This window comes from Mesoplodon bidens, assembly GCF_964165515.1.
Source record: "Mesoplodon bidens genome assembly, chromosome: 16".
In the NCBI taxonomy this organism is placed as follows: Eukaryota; Metazoa; Chordata; class Mammalia; order Artiodactyla; family Ziphiidae; genus Mesoplodon; species Mesoplodon bidens.
Genome location: NC_138173.1, coordinates 48,710,295 through 48,731,230, shown reverse-complemented (window position 1 = coordinate 48,731,230; position 20,936 = coordinate 48,710,295). Strand labels below are relative to the sequence as shown.

Genomic DNA, 20,936 nt, shown 5'->3' with positions numbered 1-20,936 from the left:
CCACCCCAGGACATTTGGCAACGTATGGAGATATTTTTGGTAACACCTGGGGCAGGGGGGTGGGCAATGACACTGATATCTAGTGAGAAGAGGCCAGAGACGTTGCTAAATATCCTACAGTGCACAGCACACCCATTCTTGTGTGGCTGCCCCAAGATGCCAGTAGTGCCTGGGTTGAGAAATTATGCCCTCAGCTAATCCACTAGTGCATTTTTTTTTTTTTTTTTTTGCGGGACGCGGGCCTCTCACTGTTGTGGCCTCTCCCGTTGCGGAGCACAGGCTCCGGATGCACAGGCTCAGCGGCCACGGCTCACGGGCCCAGCCGCTCCGCGGCATGTGGGATCCTCCCGGACCGGGGCACAAACCCGCGTCCCCTGCATCGGCAGGCGGACTCTCAACCACTGCACCACCAGGGAAGCCCGACTAGTGCATTTCTTTCTTCTGGACGACTAGCAACCCTGCCCGTGCTCCTCTTCCGTGGTTACCCTCACCCACTAGTGGCCCCTTACAATCCATTCTCCAGGTAGTCGCCAGAAAGGTCATTAAAATATAGAAATATATAACATATATATAAAGACGCAGATGTAGAGAATGGACTTGAGGACACGGGGAGGGGGAAGGGTAAGCTGGGACGAAGTGAGAGAGTGGCATGGACATATATACACTACCACATGTAAAATAGATAGCTAGTGGGAAGCAGCTGCATAGCACAGCGAGATCAGCTCGGTGCTTTGTGACCACCTAGAGGGGTGGGATAGGGAGGGTGGGAGGGAGATGCAAGAGGGAACAGATATGGGGACATATGTGTATGTATAGCCGATTCACTTTGTTATAAAGCAGAAACTAACACAAAATTGTAAAGCAATTATATTCCAATAAAGACATTAAAAAAAGATATAGCATATATGTATTATATTATATATAATAAATGTTATATATTGTACTATTCATTATATTGAAGGATGGCAGAGTGGGCCTCCCCCAGGTGTGCCACATTGGTGTAGGGATGGTTTGGGGCTGGAGGCACTTTAGAAAGAGCTGATGCAAGAAGGATATTCCAATTTCCCCTTTCCTTCCTGAAAACAGGACATACAAACTCCCGTGGGAAAGATCCCCTCCCTGTACCAAGAGAGAAAAGAAACGTTCTTCAACCAGGAGTCAAAGCTGAGAGAATTCTGTGCAAACAGACCTTGTAAAAATCATTCTTATCTTCTCTTAGCCTCCCTGTATATTTTAGGTGCTTCTCCACAATCGCCTCTCTTTGTTCAAGCTGGTATAAAGCATTTAGGTTTTGCCACTTCTTTGGGTCTTCATTTCCTCCCATGAGGGCTCCTATGTCAGGAAAAACTTACTAGTTTTCTCCTGTTAATCTGATGTCAGTTTATTTATTAGACCGAGCTGCAAAACCCTAAGAGGGGAGAGGTAAAATGGTGCCTTCCTTACAATATTATTATAATTAGTATGTCAATAATTGTTAATAATAATATAATATGTATTATGTATGTCTAGTATTAACACACACATACACACATAAATCTGCCATGCCACTGCCCTGCTAAACCTTTTCAGTGGCTTCCTAGAATACCTAGGAATTCCTACCTTAAAATCCAGCTCCTTACCAAGCCTCCAAGGCTCCTAGCTGTCCCACCTACCATATTTTCTGCCCCTCTCTCCCTCACTTCCTCAGTCACACAGACCTCTGCAGTCTTCACACACAGCAAACTTGTTCTCACTTGCTGTTCCTTTGACTGCAGTCTTTCACTGGATGTCTGCATAATTGATGCCTCATGCAGCTCTTAGCTCAACTGTTACCTCCTCAGAGGTGCCCCCAGGACACCAGAGCTAAGGCGATTTTGACCCCCTCTCTGTCCCCCAGATGCACTCACTTTCAATCACACTGCCCTGTGTTATGGGCTTCACGGCAGGAGTCAGTTCATAGTGGGGCATCATCTCATTTAAGTATGAGTTTTCTTGTTTATTATCTCTCCTACTACTAGTAAGCTCAAAGGAGTAAAGACCTCAAGTATTTTATCCATAATTGTATCCTGAGTATCTGGAATAGCACCTGACTCCTAGTAGGCCCTCAATAAATAACTGCTAAATGAATAAATTATATTTCCTGAATCCAACTTTTTTTCCAGGTTTATTGAGGTATAATTGCCATTCAACCCTAACACTAGTTACTTGATAATTTTTCTTAGCACAGATAAACTTTTTAAAATGTTGACATTTAGATTAACTTCTCTCCAAATTGTTACAAATTACAAATTAAGTAAATAGAACTCAGCTTTTTTTCCTTTCTGGAATTATTTAACAAGGAGCAAGGCAAAATGATCACCCCCAAAAGCAATTTTTTCTTATCTGTTTTAGTTGCATTCATAGCTTCACAGTCAAAATATATGATATCCAGTAAAACATGCTGTTTCAAAGCATATCGAAAGCTCCAGTTCTTTTGGAAATTGTCTATATTATATCTTAGTATTAAAGCTCTTAATGAGTTTTTCGGTGTTTTTTCTCATCACCTCTTCAGTTTAACAAAGTTCACAATTTTGTAACAAAATTGGCTTTTTTTTTAACTCTAGCAAGCAAAATGCAAAACTCTCTGAATAGTTTCTCTCTGATTTAGTGGAATATTAGCGTTGCTTAAACTACTGGGAACACAGTAATTCAAATGATCATGTTGATATATATATATATATATATATATATACATATATATATATATATATATATATATATATACACACACACACAACCACACAAAGGTGAAGGCACATAACATCAAAATGAAATAATTTAATCAGAGGTAACTTTATATTCTAGTTTTAACAGCAGAACATATACATCATTAGGGCACGATGTCAGAAAAGTTTGAGATTTAAAAGGTAAATAGAATATTAAAACTTGTTCTTTAAAAAAAAGTTTTGTGACATTGTTTTTCTCCCCACTCCTAAAATGACTTTTACGTTTGCACAGGGACATTTGGTGGATGACAGACGAATCCTGTGAGCAAAAAACTAATTTCTGTGCAATTACTTTTATAGATGAATTTAACTGCTAGGTGAAAAAACTCAGAAATGTTTATTCTGTTATACACTTACAAGGAAAAACAAACAAGAAAAGTATATTTTAAAAAATGTTTCTTTCAGCATTGTTTAGAAAAGTGAAAACTAAAAGTAATCACAATCTAAAAATAGGGGAATAGACAAATAAAATGTATGGAATACATACCACAGTTAAAATGATTGGACTAGATGGATGGAATATAGTGTTCTGTGTATATAATTTATATGTATTATATATATAAATTATATATAATATATATATAAATACATATATATTATATACACAGAACACTATATTCCTATATTTCTTCATTCAACACATTTTGGGGGCACCTACTTTATGTCAGTCATTATTCTAAGCCCAAAAAAGATGAAATCAAAGAAGGTCCCTGGGCTTCCCTGATGGCGCAGTGGTTGAGAATCTGCCTGCTAATGCAGGGGACACAGGTTTGAGCCCTGGTCTGGGAGGATCCCACATGCCGCAGAGCAACTGGGCCCGTGAGCCACAACTACTGAGCCTGCGCGTCTGGAGCCTGTGCTCCACAACGAGAGACCGCGATAGTGAGAGGCCCGCGCACTGCGATGAAGAGTGGCCCCTGCTTGCCACAACTAGAGAAAGCCCTGGCACAGAAACAAAGACCCAACAGAGCAAAAATAAATAAAATAAATTAATAAACTCCTACCCCCAACATGTTAAAAAAAAAAAAAAAAGAAGGTCCCTGACCTTACAAAAGCTTATAATCTACTGAAGGAATAGACAGCAAAAACAGATAAATGCATGCATATATACATACATACATGTGCAAATTCTGTCAGGTCGTGGTACATTTTATGGAGAAAAATAAAACCTGGTAAGAGACCATGAGGGCAATTCAACTATAGATTGAATGTCTCCCCACCTCATCAGGAGATGACTTTTGGACAAAACCTGAACACAGGTAGTGATCTGCTGGAGCCTCAAGAGACAGGCCTGTGGGAGGGCCATCCAGAGTGAAGGACGAGCAAACGCAAAAGCCCAGAGATGGAAATGTGCTTGATGTGCTCCCTCAACAGCAAGGAGGCCAGTGCTCCTGCAGCACAGGGGGGCAAGGCAGAGAGCGGGAGGCCTGGAGGCTGGAGGGCGGATCATACAGGGCCTTGGTCAACAGGGCAAGGACTATGGATTTTATTCCAGTGGCAGTGGAGCCCCCATGGGCTAGGAGGAGGGAAGTTACATGATCTGATGTATGCTTTTGAAGGATCAATCTAGCTGCTAGGTGAAGAAGAGATGGAGTATGTTGGGATGACGCTGTGAGAGAGAAAGCAAAGAGCAGTTAGGAAGATGTTGCAGCAACCCTGATAAAAGATGACAGGAGGTGGACTAGGTAAGTAGCAGGAACAGGTGAACGGGGCTTGGGACTATGATATACTTTATTTTGAAGGCAGAGCCGAGCAGATATATTGTTTGTGCACACAGTGATATACAGTAAAAGCATAAGGATTTACGTGTTGAATAGTGATAGTATTGCCTCTAGGAGAGGAGAAAGGCGAATAGGAAAACATAGGCAGATTCAACTTTCTCTCTAATATTTTATTTCATTTAGAGAAAAAGAAAACTCTGATGTGAACATGGTATAATCTGAACATTTGTTAATTCCTGGTTTAGAGTACCCAGATATTTACTATATTATCTTTATAATATTCTGGCTTTCATATTTTTCCAGAAGACTTACATTCTATACAGAAAGAATAATATCTATGCCTTTTTTTCACTGTGAATCATTGATTCATTCCTTTATTCAACAAATACTCCTTGAGCACCTACTCATGCCAGACTCTGGTTGCAGGTGCTATGGAAGCTATAAAGTAAAAAACAAAGTCCTCGTGAAGTTTATATTCTGGGGAAGAATGCAGACAGTTGAAGAAACATATATAATATTAGGCCATTTTGGATCATGGCAAATGAATAAAAATGAAGCATGATGGCAGAGTTATTTTAAATTGGTTCTAGCTTTGTTTTTTATAAGAGAAATCTAACTTATTCAATTTTATTCCTGTGGTTATAAATCATAAATTTAATGAAACATAACAGGAACACAGGCAGCTGACATTTACAGGGAGGTTAAGAGCACAGACTTTAGAGTCAGAACCCCTGTGTTAGAAGTTGGTAAGTGTTCCAGTTATCTGCTCTGGATTAAAACAATAATTTATCACCATCATCACCTTATTATTATTATTTTATCTCATGAATTTTGTGGATCAGGAATTTGGTCTGGGTGGAGCGTGGACAGCTTATCTCTGTTTCATGATACTGGAATTTTAGCAGGGATGGCTCAAAAGTCTGGGGCTGAAACAACTGAAGGCTGGTTTAGCACATCTTGGGCTTCCTTATAATATGGTGGCTCCAGCTGGACTGCAATGTCAGCTCAGGGCTCCAAGAACAACTATCCTTGAAGTTGTGGGCAGAAGCTGCAAAGTTTCTTATGACCTAGCCTCAGAAGTCCTAGAACATCACTTGTGTCACATACTATTGGTCAAGCAAGCCACTGAAGCCAGCCCAAACTAAAGAGAAAGGAATTAAACTCCACCTCTCAATGGGAGGAGTAGCAAGGAATTTAGTCTACCACAGCGAATTACTTTATTTAGAGATGCATTAATTAACTCTAAAAAAATTGAGCAATAATGTCTGCCTCAGAGAGTTGTAAGGATAGCAAATAATGTATAGAAACTGTCCACAGCAATGCAGGGTTTAGGGACACCAACACTCTGTGCAGTCAAAACTCTGTTTATAACTTATAGTCTGCCCTCCGTATCCATGGTTCCTCTGTATCTGCAGTTCCACATCCATGGATTCAACCAACCACCTGTATACTGTAGCAATATAGTAATTACTATTGAAAAAATCTGTATATAAGTGAACCCATGCAGTTCAAACCCGTGTTGTTCAAGGGGTTAACTAGTACCTGATAGGACCTCTAAAATGGATTTGTTCCTATAGGCTTACAGAGAAGAAACAAAAAGACTCCAAAACCACTTTCCTCTGAGATGAAGAGTCAAGGAAATCCTTGAAATCCACTAGGACTGGAAGAGTGCGATAGTCATAACAAGGCTCTATTATTTTCTCTTGGAAAGACCATGATAGGAAGATAAGCTAAAATACCACATCTAAGATAATCCAGACTCTGTGCATCTGTCTTAGTTCCCAGAGTTTTATAACTTCTATAAAGTAGGTAGTAGCTTTGTTATGGTAAAGGTAGAGAGTATCATTTTACACCCAGCCGGTTTTTAGAAGAGGGACGAGATAGGTAAGTGAATTTTTGATTCTTAGGATTATAAAATCAATAAGCTTTCAATAAATCAATAAATCAGTAAATAAATCAATAAATACTTTCTTCCTGAGGCAGCTGTTAAAACCAAGGTATTTTGAACACAGTAATAAATGTTCCTTTACTTAGCTCTGAAATGAAGTCAGATAGGTAAAGAGCACAATCTACGTTTGAAGAAAGTATGGGATAAACATAACTTTCATTCCCCTCTGTGCTGTATACAACTGTATTTTTTAAATGCTAACTAACTTCATCCCATCGGTTCCCTTTTAAGACTAAGCAAACTAAATTGGTCCATTGGTTTATATAATACATAAAGTTCCTTTCAATTCTTTGCAATAGGCCTTTGGATGTTTGAAAAATACATTCATTTTATAAGGGATTATGACAACGAAAAATGCTTAAAGAAAACAAAAGATACCAACCTATTATGTAAATGAAATCACTAAAGTTCTATCCACACATATAGAAGAGGCTACAGAAATCCTTCTACGCTTAGTTTCCATTTTAAGGGAACATAAATCTCTATAACCATCAATTCAAAGAGAGACATTATTACAGAAATTACTGGAAAATATTTACACTGAACATGCATAAGCTTTAAATATACTGAATAAAATACTGGAAGACATTCACAAACTTACCTACATTTCACAATTATATTTTCTTAGCAAAACTGAGAAGTCCAAAGCAGTCTGGAAAAAACTCAACCAGATAGAAAACATATATATATAATCTCATAGTCCTCCAAAAATGGGAGATATATTGATCTGTATCATAGATTGTTTGATAAAGTAATTATTTCTTAAACCTCTACTATGTGCCAGATGTTCTGCTGAGATTTAAAGATAATTAGAAGAAATTCTTAATTCTAGAGGAGCTCATAGTCTTGGGCAGGTAGCCTTGCCTCCACCATTGAGGGATAGAGCGTGGAGATTTAGGCTAGGGGCCAATTTTTATCTAAGGGCAGCCATTATTAACGAATTTCCAGCAGGGAACAAACATGAGCAGAAACAGATCTTAGAAAGATCACACAGTAAGTGAAGAAAACAGATTGTGTGCCCAGGGCTGAGTGACTGACAGTCCTCACTGCCTCCTACTGTGGAGAACTTTGGCTTGTTGTCAATTCAGATTGATCTGAATCCTGACTCTGCCACACAGTGGTTATAAAGTTGTAGACAAGTACTTTAATTGCTCCAAGCCTCAAGTTCCTATTTTGTAAAAGGAGGTTTTAAATAGCTGCCCATGGCTGAGAGGATAAGTATTCTTCTTGGGAGTGGGGTCTTCCAGGGTGACCCATGGGCACATACGGCACCAAACCATGCCTCCCACACATCCCATAACCATAAGATGCCTACATATGTTGACATTTGAATTTCTAACTCTAATATCTTTATTTCCTTAGTAACATGCTAAGTTGTTTTCAGTACTTCAAAGACCACTTATATTAGTCGGTTTTCCTTAAATGCAACACTCTGTACTCATCATCACTCCAATATATCAAAGTCCTTGTCCTATACTCTACAGTACTAAACAGTCTTGAAGCCAAAGTCTAGTGTCATCTACAATTCGTCACCTAGATTTTTGAAAAAAATATTGACTACTCCAGGCCCATAATTGTGGCATTCCATAGGATATGGAATTCCATAGGATAAGTAGCTAAATGTCTGCTATGGCAAAATTGTAGACCAGTACACTCCATATCCTTTCCAACCTTCTCCTCTTTTTGCTTTCTCTGCAGTAGATGCTGGTAAGAGAAATACGTGGACTCCCAACCTCTATTGCAGGCGGGGTGGTCACCTGACAAGTTCCAGCCAATCAGAGGTGGGTGAAAGTCTTGGGAATAATGCAGAAGGGCCTCCTAAAGTGAAGGCCTAACCTTCTACCCAACTTCCTTCTTTCTGTGTTGAATACAGATGACATGCCTTGGGGTACAGCCATCTTGTGACCATGAGGATGAAAGGGCTGTGAATGTAGGGCTGCTGAGGCAGAACACTGAAGGAGCTCATTTCCTTGGTAACGCCTGTAAGCACCCACATTATCCCTGCATTTCCTAGTTCCAGATTTCTTCTTATATGAGAAATAGACCTAGTACTTATTCAAGTCATCATTTATAGCTGTGCTCTTCAATATGGTAGCCCCTGGCCACATGTGGCTTTAACATTTTAATAAATTAAAATTAAATAAGATAACAAATTTGGTTCCACAGTGCTGGACAGTGCAATTATAGAACATTTCCATCATCACAGAAATTTCTACTTAAATAGCACTGGAGAAAGTGTTGTTATTTGCAGCCAAATATACTGTAAATGTTACGGATGCTAATATTTTCATCACTAAGCTAAGGGCAGAAACATTTCAGTCCCTGTCTCTCAGCTAAGCCTATATGCCCCCAGGTATTTGATTGTTTATTCCATATTGAAATATCACACATTGATTTACCACTAGCCTTTCATCCAAGAGATTTCTCACACTTCTTAGAGGATTAGATTGGTCTTTCAGAACATATTCTTCACATAGCTCCAAATAATCAAGTACTCTCCCTAGAGATAATGGCAGAATTAAGAAAATTAATATTCCTGTGCTAATATTTTAGGAAGAGAGGAAAGCCACAATAATGTCCCAATAACAGCATTTGCCAAGTTGAAGCAATTGACCTCAATATATGGCTATCTCTCCAGTGGTAGCTCTTGGCCCTTTCAGTCTCTTTTATTCTCTTAAAAAGTATTACAGAACAAGCGCTGAATCTGAGACCACAGAGTTACCCATAGCTGTAAGCGAGACAGTTTGAAGCTGTGTCCTGCAGTCTTTGATTGGGCTTCAATAAATATAATCACGAATCAGTCTACCAAACATAGAGGCATATCACAAAATTCAAATCAATGGGAAGAATACCTGATGAGGCAATTCCTTACTATTTTAACTTTGTTATAGCAAAAGAGGGGCAGATGATAAAAATTTCAAAAATATTTCTGACAAATTTCCTAAAGTATTCATTCCAATTTCAGCTTATTTATTTACTTGTAAGTCACAAAACGGTGATTATAATAATAGTATCTAATATTTATTTAGTATTTACTATGAGCCATGCAGTACTGCAAGTAATGTTCATAAACTTTAATCCTCGAAAAGGTACTCTGAGATAGGTACTGTTATCATCCTAATTTTATAGATAAAGAGACTAAGTCACAAAGAGTTTTTAAAAACTTGCCCAAGGTCATGCAACTGAGTAAATGGTGAAACTCAAATTCAGACCCACAAAAATCTGTCTCCAGGGTCTTCCTCTTAGTCACTATATTCTTTTAAATTGATCAAGTTCCTACAGAAATAAATCAAGAATTATTCAGTGACGTTACGAAGAGAATATCACTTTTCATCCAGGTACTGAGATCCTCCAGAAGGAGTCTAAGACCACAATGAAATTTTTCTCCATCACTAATACCCCTTCTTCTTGAAGAACAAAACCCAGCAATTATTATTATTATTTTTGGCCATGCCACGCGACTCGTGGGATCTCAGTTCCCTGACCAGGTATTGAACCCAGGCCATGGCAGTGAAAACCTGGGATCCTAACCTCCAGGCCACCAGGGAACTCCCCAGAAAACAACAATTATGAAAATGAATATTTTCTAACACATAAAATTACTTTAGATTGAGGCATGATCTTCAATTGTTTTAAAAGAGTGTATAAAAGAAGACATATAAAAGAAGAAAAGTAGAATAGATTTGCCAGAAATTAGAGGTCTGTAGAATCTGTGTAGCAATTTAAAAAATAATAATATCCTCAATATTCTCTAATGACCTATATGGGAAAAGAATCTGAAAAAGAGTGGATATATGCATATGTATAACTGATACACTTTGCTGTACAGCAGAAACTAATGCAACATTGTAAATCAACTATACTCTAATAAAAATTTTAAAAAATAATAATAATATCAAAAAGCTACTGAACGCTTAAAGTGCCAGGCTTTATTCTGAGCATCTCGGTTGTAACACCACATTTTATCCTCACAACATCCTAGTGAGGCAGGTGTTACTGTCCCATGGAAGAGGTGAAGCAGCTGAGTCACAGAGATGGTCAGGCAGATAGTAGGTGGCAGTTCCAGGCAACTGGCTCCACTGTTGACCTTTCAGGCCTTTTGTGGTCTGGCCCTTGACCTCTTTGCTTTTATTTAATCCACTAAATAAACAACTGTTCAGGTGAGCTAAATTAGCATAACAGAGGCTTAGAAAGTAAACTTAATTTAGAAGCATCTTGAGAATAACTAATTTACCTGCCAGAATTTAGGCAATTTATTCTCTCAAATTGCTTCGGGAGTTTATCCTAGCCGTAGTTCCAGAAATATAGCAATAGCTCCTTAAGTAAAGCCCAGTCACTTAATTTGAATGACGGTTTCAAAACTGAACACCTAAAATTGCTTTAACAATAAAGTAAGGATAGTCGATAACTATAGTTCATAACTATGTTTTAGGACGGACCTTAAATCTGAGGGTACTCATCGGGTGCACTTTGAAGGTGGCATATATCGTTTTTGAAAGACTGAGTCTACAGTGATAAGAGCCATGGTCCCTCTTGAAATGTTCTGCTTTCTTAATTTTTATTCAACTAGATGCTAATCTAATCAATTATAATAAGAAATCACACTCCCACAGGGCCCGGACTACTTATTGATTCCTTGTGGGGGGAAATAACAATGAAACAGTGAAAACACAATCAGGGTTGAGTCAATAACATGACTAACAGGTTTTGAGCTCTGAAAGTCAGAGGCTTCTAGAACCCTAGGGAAAGGCTGGATATTTATGCTAACCAGCCAGGGGGAACCTCTCTCCTGGGCAATACCAAGAGCCATTTTGACCCCCTCTGTAGGCACCATTTAGATCACTCACCTCTTAAAAGATCTCCATAATATTAAAAACCCATTAATATTAAGTGCTTTACAGTGTCATGATTAAGAATAAAATTAAATAGAGCATAGAATTTGGTGTCAGAAAGAAATGATTTCAAGTTCTGATTCTTCTGACACTGATTGATTGTGACCTTGGGCAAGTTGCTTAGCCTTTCTAAATCTTTTATTAATCTGTAAACACAGCTACCTCACTGAGCTGTGAGCACTAAATGAATGCTCTAATGTGGCATAAAATGAGTGCTCCAACAATGGTAGTTAATCACCATAAGGGTGAATCCGCACTCTGAGAAGCCATTCAGCTTTTATATTTGAAATCATACAGGCGGAAAACACGGAAAATCATCAAATGTGACTTAAAATGAACATATTATTACTATTTATTTTTTTACTATTTTATAATGTTTTATTTTTTTTACCTATTTATTTTTGGCAGCTCCACATGGCATGCGGGATCCTAGTTCCCCTACCAGGGATGGGACGCACGCCCCCTGCAGTGTAAGCACAGAGTCTCAACCACTAGACCGCCAGGGAATTCCAATAATGATTTAAATAAGCAAATGTTTTTGTAAGACAATAACAGAATCTGGGACATTTATAAGTTACCTCAAAAACAGATACAACCTTGCCATTCAGAATTAACTTCTTTTTTCATTGAAGAGAGGTGTTCTCATTTTTTTTCTACTTTGGGGGGTACTTGGTCTTTAAATAATATATGTGTGTGATATACATTACAGGATACAGACTTTTACTGTGTATTTTTTGAGGAATTATCAATTTCTGACTTAAATGATAGAATTTTATCACATTTCCCCTTTCGTTTTAGACCAACGCTTCATGAAAGGAGGCTTAACTTTCCATAGGCAAAACAAGTGAGTATATAATTACAACAGTCACAATTACACTTTTCCTGCTTCCTTAGAGCTGAGACTACCCAAGACATTAATGACGAAACCCTTTGGAAATACAATCTTAAAATTTAACTTCAACTTCCAATGAGCTGAATTACAAAAATGAAACATCTATAACCTCTATGGCCAGAAAATTACCCTAAACACTGAAATAATCAGAAGACTGAGGTATATTTGGCACTGGCTACTCTTACAGCTATCTAGAAATTATCAGTCCATTTGCATGTATTAAACAGAAAAGAGACTTTGTGTTGATGCTGTAGATTGACAGCATTAATGGCCCCACCTCTCATACCCATGCCTTTTACTCTTTAATTGTGTATTGCCTTCCCAATCTGATGCTGAGCCTGATCAGCATTTGCTTTAGCCAGTGAGACAGAAGCAAAAGTGACGGAAACAGAGGCTTGAAAAAGCATTTGATCATTTGGTCATTTGCTTCCAATCTTGCTTCTCTGAGATCATGGTGAGAACACACCCAGTCTTGCCTTCTGAAGGAATGTAATAGACAAGCATGTGGAAGGGAGCCCAGGTATCCCAGCTGAGGCAATCCTAGCGCAGTCCATAGCTAGACACGTGAGGGAACCCAGCCAAGATCAGCAAAACCGCCTCCCCACCCTACAGCTAACCACAGACACAGAGTGAGCCCAGCTGAGCCCAGAAGAACCATCCGGCTGACCGACAGACACAGGAATAATGATAAATACTTATTGTTTTAAACTACTATGTTTGGGTGCAGGTTGTTACTTGGTATTGTTTTGGTGATGGATAACTGATATACCTGTAAATTAGTAAAAAGTCTTCCAATTTTAGCTTTCTATTATACAACTCAGAATTATTTAAAGAGGTCTAAGGAAGAGCAGACTTCTATAATAATGTTCTCCGAAGTGTGTATGTTTGTGTGTGGGGGATGGTGGCACACACCCAGATGTTCCACAGAATCATCTGTTTGGGAAGGGTACGAAAGATGTTAAAATTTCTATTTGTGTTAAGAACTCTATTTGGGGAATATGTTTTATCATGTACAGAGTATATTATTATCATAGCTCATATATATAATTTATTACTAAATATATGCATATGTATTGGAGGCACATATTTTATCAATAGGTATGCACCCTCAAAAAAGTTCAGAGGTCACTGATCTTGACTGTTTACATTTGGTGATTTTCTTATCTAGTGTGGGCTTCCACGGTGGGTCATCTCTTCAGAAACAAAATGAAGGCACATTCATTGGCTAGGTGTCACTCTTCTCTTCTGAATATGATGCAATTTTAAGTATTTTTTTAAATTATTAGTATTCTTTTAAAGGAAAATGAAAAATAAAGGTAGTGACTGTATAGTGGCTTCTTTTTTTAACATATGGTCAGTGTACAGAACAGCTGCAGGGGAAAACACAGCACAGTCTCTTTAGCTTGAGACCATTCCTCAAATAGTAACATTTTAATTTGCCATACCAATTTAGTGTGATATCATATTAATATTTTGGATATAAAATATTTTCAGATATAAGGTATTTTAGATATAAAATTTAGATATATAATAGTTTTAGTACAAAATATTTACAAGAAGACACAATTATTTTAATGAGTATAAAGATTTAGGAGTTTTGATTTCATAAGAGATTGAACATATTAATGGTTTACAGTGATTTTAAAATACAGCTAATTTAGCTAATCACATAAACCACCAAATAACTCCTTTATTGGAACTAAAATTACAAATATATCTATTAGTAAACTAGTAAGGAATGATATATTTATTTCTCAGATATAAGGAAATTTATAAAAAAGATATATTCTTCATGACTTCAGAGAGTAAAGATAAATGTTAGAACGTAAATTCTACAAATTAATGAAAAAAGATGTATGACCTTCAATTCATGACCAATTTTACAATGTTCTATATCTTTAAAAGGAGAGTAATTTAAAACTGTCAACTTTGCTTCAGTATGGCTTTCTTATATGTTAAATTCTCATAATGCTGCCACATGTATTTTTCTTTTCCTCTAGATCATTCTGCCAAATTCATACACATTCATATTTAAAGGTATTTTTAAAACACAAGTGATTTTCCTCCCCTTCACATAAAAATGCTTTCCTTCTTTTCTGCCCCAGAGAGTTAAATATTCTGGGCTACTGATTTTCCTGAGAGCTCAGTTTTAACCCTTTAAAAGAAGGTTGGAATAGTCTGTATGTGTTTATTCAGGTTGAGTCGTATTCTTTCTGAAAAAAAAATAGCTTAAGTGTAAAGTCTGATTTGCATATTGAGTTCCATAATGTTTTGAGTTATATCTAATTCCATAAAATGAAATAAATCTGCCACTCTACACTATTGCAGTTGGACTGGCAAATAAAAGGTCCAAATTATTAAGAAAATCCATTGAATTATTGCCCAAATAAGAAACAAAGAACCAGAGGGCAGCTAAGAGATTGCCCCCAACAATACAGCAATCCAGACAGATGCAAAGCTGAGGGATGCAGTGCCCCAGCCTGTCCTGAAGGGGGACCCTCTGCAGCCCCACCAAGGAGTGGGACATAATGCAGCGGAACAAGTCTCCTCACAGACTCCGTGGATTTCAGCTTTTCATGCCTTTAGCCAAATAACGAGCTCATCTGTCACCTATTTAGCTTTTGAACTAACAAGCCATTGACTGGATCCACGCTCTAGGGACTGGGATGTTCTTGGAAGAGCTGCTGATACTCACCATGTGACCACAATCAAGCCAATCAATACACCACTGGGCTCTGCAAAGTTCCCTTTCTGCAAATAGAGGATAAGAAATAGCCTGCAACCTATCTAAGTGTGTGCTATTTTGCAACCTGCTTTTTGCCCAGTTGTTGTGGACACATCTATTCCTCTTCCATAAATAAATAGATTAATAGCACCATTTTTGATGGCTGCTGCGTTGTGCTCCATGGCAAGGATACATTGTTTTATTCTGAAAAACAAGCCACCAACAAACAACAGAAGGGAAGTTTAGCACCATTTCAAAATATCAGACAGTTTGTTATGAACAAAGGATCAGGAGGTGACAGAGACATTACGAGAGAGAAGGACATGGAATATAGAGAAAGATGGTGTGAAGAGATGAACACATTAGTATATTTTCAAATGAATCTTGTGTATCATATATATATATATACTGAGTAGTCCATTTACAAAATGAAACAAACACTAAAGATTACAAAATCCCAAATTTGCATCATTTATTCACAGCCTCAGATGAACCTCCTCCCCACTGATTTACTGTCTTTTCTTTTTAACTTCCTTGTAATCACATTCTGTAAGCTGCCATTTTTGTCAAAAGTTAAAATTTAAGGTGTTCCTTTACTAAGCTGGCCACTTGATACTGAGTGGACAGCTGGACCCACCAGAGACAGCCGCAGCTAGAGTGAAGCAGCCCTTTTCACAAAGCCCTCTGTCTCCGTCATCCCTGGTCACTTCATACCTAGCAGTGATAAAGCCCCCTCTCACCACCACTGTCCCTAGTCCCTGGAGGTTACTGGGCTCTCCCTAGTGTCTCCCTACATGCTGGTTAACCCTTTGTAAGTCATCCCTTGATTAAAGTCTTCTCAAATTACACACTCTGAGCGTGCCATTGTTTCTAGACGACACCCTGACTAAACCATACGTATTCCATAGGTATAAAGATGCTACAATAATACTGATGCTATACGGTAATAGTTGGAACTCCTCGTGGGTCCTTTTTTCTACATCAAATTTTTTACATCACAAAATTTGGCTGACGAGGAAACTTAAAAATTTCTTCTGTAAACAGTAATAGTTTTATAGATAGCAGCTCTATGTGTTATATTAGGAAGAGACAATTTGATAACTGAGTTCATTGGACTCAAAGACACATTTGAAACTTACTGAGACTATTAGATGTTTTCCAATCATGCTTTAAACAAAAGAATTTCCTTGGTCTCACAGAGTGAAGTGAGAAAGAATTAGTTAGAAAGTTGTACCTGAGAGTAAAGACTATACATAACATATTGTAGTAAACCTTGCTCAGATCTGAGTGATAAGTCCATCATTTTAAGTAGTACACATTCTCTCTTATTTTTACAGGTTGTCTTATTTGCACAATCATGTCATGTTTACATAACAGTAGAGTTTCAATAGCTAACACTATTGGAATATTTAATAACTGACAGCCACCATGTTAGGTATATTATATAAATTACTGTATAATTCTCCAACGATTTTATGACACAGGTATACTATTAACATCATTTTTTTTTCAGATGAGGTCACAGAGTTGGTATAAGGCAAAGGTGAAACTTGACATTTTTAAACACTGTTAAGTATAAGACACTAAAAATGATTCATTCAGCACACAGAAATATATTTGATGCATACTATTCCTATTAGTCTTTTTATAACACTCTTCCTTCCTATGCATCAACATTGTTTCTTTGTAATGTTAATTAACATTCTAAGTTAAGAGAAAACTCGATAAACCCTAAGTCAAGGCCCCTTCCAAGTCTTACTAGCCACAAATGGCTAAGCCACCCAATAAAGCAAAATCTTCAAAGCTGCTACTTTGAGTTTAAATCTGGAGATAAGAAATGGCTAAATAAGTAGCACTTTGGCCCAAGTGGTAAACAGTACTTAAAAAATAGTAGACCACAAAAATTAGGCTTCAAGAGAATGTTGGCCAGATTTATGCATTGCTACCAGCCCTGATGTACTGCATGCTTTGGGTCTTTCCCACAAATACAAGAGAGAACACTTCATAATACACACCCATAATACATATTGAGTTCTTATATTTGCCATGTAGTCACTTTGCATTAGCTCACTGAAAGTTCACAGCGACCTTAGAAGTAGGTACTATTATTATTATTCTTACATAGGTACTAGAACTCTAATTCAATATGTGTTCTAAATGTGCCTATAAAGTCAAAAATGACAAAATCGTGCCATTTCAAACCAAACAACCATTTCTTCTTTAAAAGAAATGGCGATGGGTAGCCACAGTAATTGACTTCCTTAGAATTAGCACCCAATTACTTCTAAATTGTATTTTCGAATTACAACATAGAAGTCTTAGTGATTGAGTGACCTGATTTTGGGTGTTACCAAAAATACCTTCAGGATCTGGCTCCAGCTTTTCCGATTTCCCCTCCTCCCATGGTCATACTACGTTAGCAGCAATGTCATCCCACCAGGCCCATGTTTCACACTCAGGCCCATGTATGTTCTAACTCTCTCCTGCTTTCTCATCCTTATGCCTTCCCTTTTTAAATTGTATTAAAACTCAGATAAGAGGTCATCCCCTCTAGTAAGCCATTCCCTTACCCCAAAGTTATTTCTACACTATACCTACAGCAATCACAACACTTACAGATTATACTGTAATCATCTGATCATTTGCCTGCAAGTTTTTAAAGAGAGGGGACTGTATTCTGTTTATCTGCCAAAGTCCTTAGGAACATCTCAAAATCCGTTGAGTGAATGAAAGCCCAGGCAAGACTGTCCTAAGATAGGAAAGCTCCAACAGTATGGGGATAACTATTTGAAGATATACGATGAGCCAGGTGCCAGGCTTTGCACCAAATGTATAAATATGTTGTCCTCCAGAGACACATAATCTACTGCGGGGAAAAAGGGCAAAAAACTCACGATAATATAATAAATAAAATTACATAAGTTCAAAATAATATTGGATTGCTGACAAGGGAGCAAAAATTTCTCACTATTAAGGGTGAGAGTAATCACCATAATGTATTAAAGAGAAAGTGTTTTACAAGAAACTTAATTATGCAACTTTTTTGTTTGCCAGGAGTTATTCCACAGAAGGAAGCAATATGATAAACATCTAGTCCTTTCTCTACATACTCATATGCATGGTCTCTCTCACTCTCACCCCCTTGCTCTCACATGCATGCATGCACGCACACACACACACAACACATGTAAACACACAAATGCACACACACACAAAACACATTAAAAGCCTCTTAACCAAAAGATAAAGGAAACTTTACCTTACATAAAGATTCTTACATAGCCTACTCTCTAAATCAAAAAAAAAAAGTATCCTGGTTGCTAGAACTGAAATTTGAATATTGTCTTCTAGTCAACATCAGCTGTTAATTCAAACTGCAGATAACATAATGATGCCTTCCCTTTTGGCAAAGCATATGAATACCAATAAAAGATGGCAAAGCATTATTATAAGTAATAAGACAGATGGCAATAGATTTTAGGCCGCTGAAAAGCCATAAAAATACACTGAATATTGACAAGGAAGAGAGGTTTCAAAGATGGTGAAAAGTAAATCATGGTCCTGTTAAGGCATTTTAACAGTGTGCCACTGTGGTGTCAAATAAGAACAGGAGACTCCGAGGAGACATGTCACCTGTCACTTCAGATATTTGTTTACAATTCTAGGAGTTCATACTCCATGATAAAGGATGACTCAGATTAAATTCAGGCCATCATCCCTCACAGTAATTAGTTTGCTAATTCTGCAGCACAGCTTTTGGCTTCTGCTCACCAGTTGGCCTACGGTTATAAACTGGACTATTTATTAAGCTTTATTAAGACTGCTGTCAGCTGTAATCATATTGCTCCTCCACACAAAACCTTCAGTGGCTCCCTGCTGCCTTCCTAATTAAGTCCATACTCCTTGTCTTGGCATTTCAAAGTCCTTTACAATATGTTGCTAACCTTCCTTTCCAGTCTGCATTTTCACCACTCCAAAGGTTGTTCTGGTCTGGTCCAACTAAACTTCTTCTTGTTTCTCACACACCCTTTCTGATATCTATTCTTTACCCATGAGGCTCTGACCAGCCTGCTCTTTCTGCTTCCCATTTTTAACATCCCATGCCCACCCATCCCTCTATATGACCACAGCTTTTCAAGCTTTCCTGATGTATCTCAAAAATCCCCTGTCTATTAAAGAATGTAAGTGGTATAAGTGGGAAAACTGTCACATTTGAATGACATAGATTGGATTCTGAATTCTAATCTTTTTTTCTACTTGCTGATGAGCTTGAGGAGGTTAAATGAGATCCCACATGTAACAATCCTGTTATAGTGTCTGGCACATGGTAGAAAATCTATATACACTGGCTTGCCTTTCCCTGATTTCTCCAATTCAGTATGGGCTCTTCTCTCTTTGAATTACATATGACACAAAACACTCCAACTGTGTCACCTGGGAGTTGTTCATGATCTCTTAGCACTTGTCACATAGGAAACATGTGCCTTGTCACCAGTGATAAATCACTGATGGCACATTTACAAATCAAAACCCATCAATTCCAGAAAACAAAGTCCCAAATATCATAAATCAGTTTGTCAAATTCAGAAATTTAACATAGCCTCTTAACTCCTTATTTAGAAACAACATATTATTGGTTAAGAAAAAAAAAGCACTGTGCAGTTCTAACAACAAAATAATTACAAGATATTCAACCAAAAGTAGATACAGCATTAGCTATATTTTCATCCTGTGCTGTTACTTACAATCTGCTAACCACCGTGTATGCAGTGAGAACTGGGTCTACTTTGAAAATTAGAAAACATCTAATTAAGAATATTTTCTAGATAGCATGGAGTTATTGAATAAAAAATATAAAATCTAATTATTGACTCTTAACCAACCTGCTAAAACTCTTTTCATTGTTACTGAAAATTTGTCTTGATTAGCTCTTATTCAAGTTAACAATGTCTAATCATCAATAACTATGTCTAGGAGACCTGAAAATTTTTAAGATTTTAGAGCTTAACCAGAAGCTCGATAGACATTGATGTCTTTCTACAATTATTAGTGCATACATTAATAAATCACAGTGAGTACTGGAAAGATATTTAATTCTGAGAAGAGTGCTTGGAGAGTACAATAGGATTTCCGGGAACAGGTACCTGCATGTGCACTGAATACATGTTTTGGCCTAATATTAAATGACCATGTATTTAAAAGCAGTGTTAGGGCTTCCCTGGTGGCGCAGTGGTTGAGAGTCCGCCTGCCGATGCAGGGGACGCGGGTTCGTGCCCCGGTCTGGGAGGATCCCGCATGCTGCGGAGCAGCTGGGCCCGTGAGCCATGGCCGCTGAGCCTGCGCATCCGGAGCCTGTGCTCCACAACGGGAGAGGCCACAACGGTGAGAGGCCCGCGTACCGCAAAAAAAAAAAAAAAAAAAAAAAAAAAAAAAAAGCAGTGTTAGATCAAAGTCAAATCCAAAGCTAAACATTATCATAGAATGAAAATACTAAAAACAGGCTTTATATATGATGAATACAATAGATCAGTAGCAACCCTAGAAAAATAAGGTATATATTAAAAAAAAAAGAAAACTAAATGAAGGCAAAGCTGAGCCTTGTCTAAAACAAATTTTTCCTTAGTTATTTGTCATTAAAATGTTCTAAGTCAGTCGTAGACAACCAAATGGATTCCCTGGCAAGCAATGAAAACTCATATGGTATTTATCAAGATTAGCTTTCAGAATAATGCAAGTTACCATCTATCACTGAATTTCTATAACATGTTGAGCGTAAGTATTCCCCCCTTTATAGGGCAATACAAACAAATAGGATTACTGAAGAGATAAATATATACATCATCATCCTGTAATGAAATATATATATCTTTTTTTAAAAGAAAATGATTTGGGCTTCCCTGGTGGCGCAGTGGTTGAGAATCTGCCTGCCAATGCAGGGGGCACGGGTTCGAGCCCTGGTCTGGGAAGATCCCACATGCCACGGAGCAACTGGGCCCGTGAGCCACAACTACTGA

General features: G+C 37.7%; 1 protein-coding gene across 3 annotated transcripts in view; it reads right to left on the bottom strand.

Annotated features, from left to right (window-relative positions):
- Window positions 1–20,936, bottom strand: part of OXR1 (oxidation resistance 1) — a 445,571-nt gene that overhangs the window by 308,190 nt on the left and 116,445 nt on the right. The window contains exon 1 of one of the 3 annotated variants that reach the window (XM_081258121.1): window positions 8,813–8,832. The exons of the other annotated variants lie outside the window; for them this stretch is intronic. The gene's annotated coding sequence lies outside the window, so the exon portion shown is untranslated. Of the gene's footprint in view, window positions 1–8,812; window positions 8,833–20,936 lie in introns of those variants that run through there. 3 annotated transcript variants of the gene reach the window in all.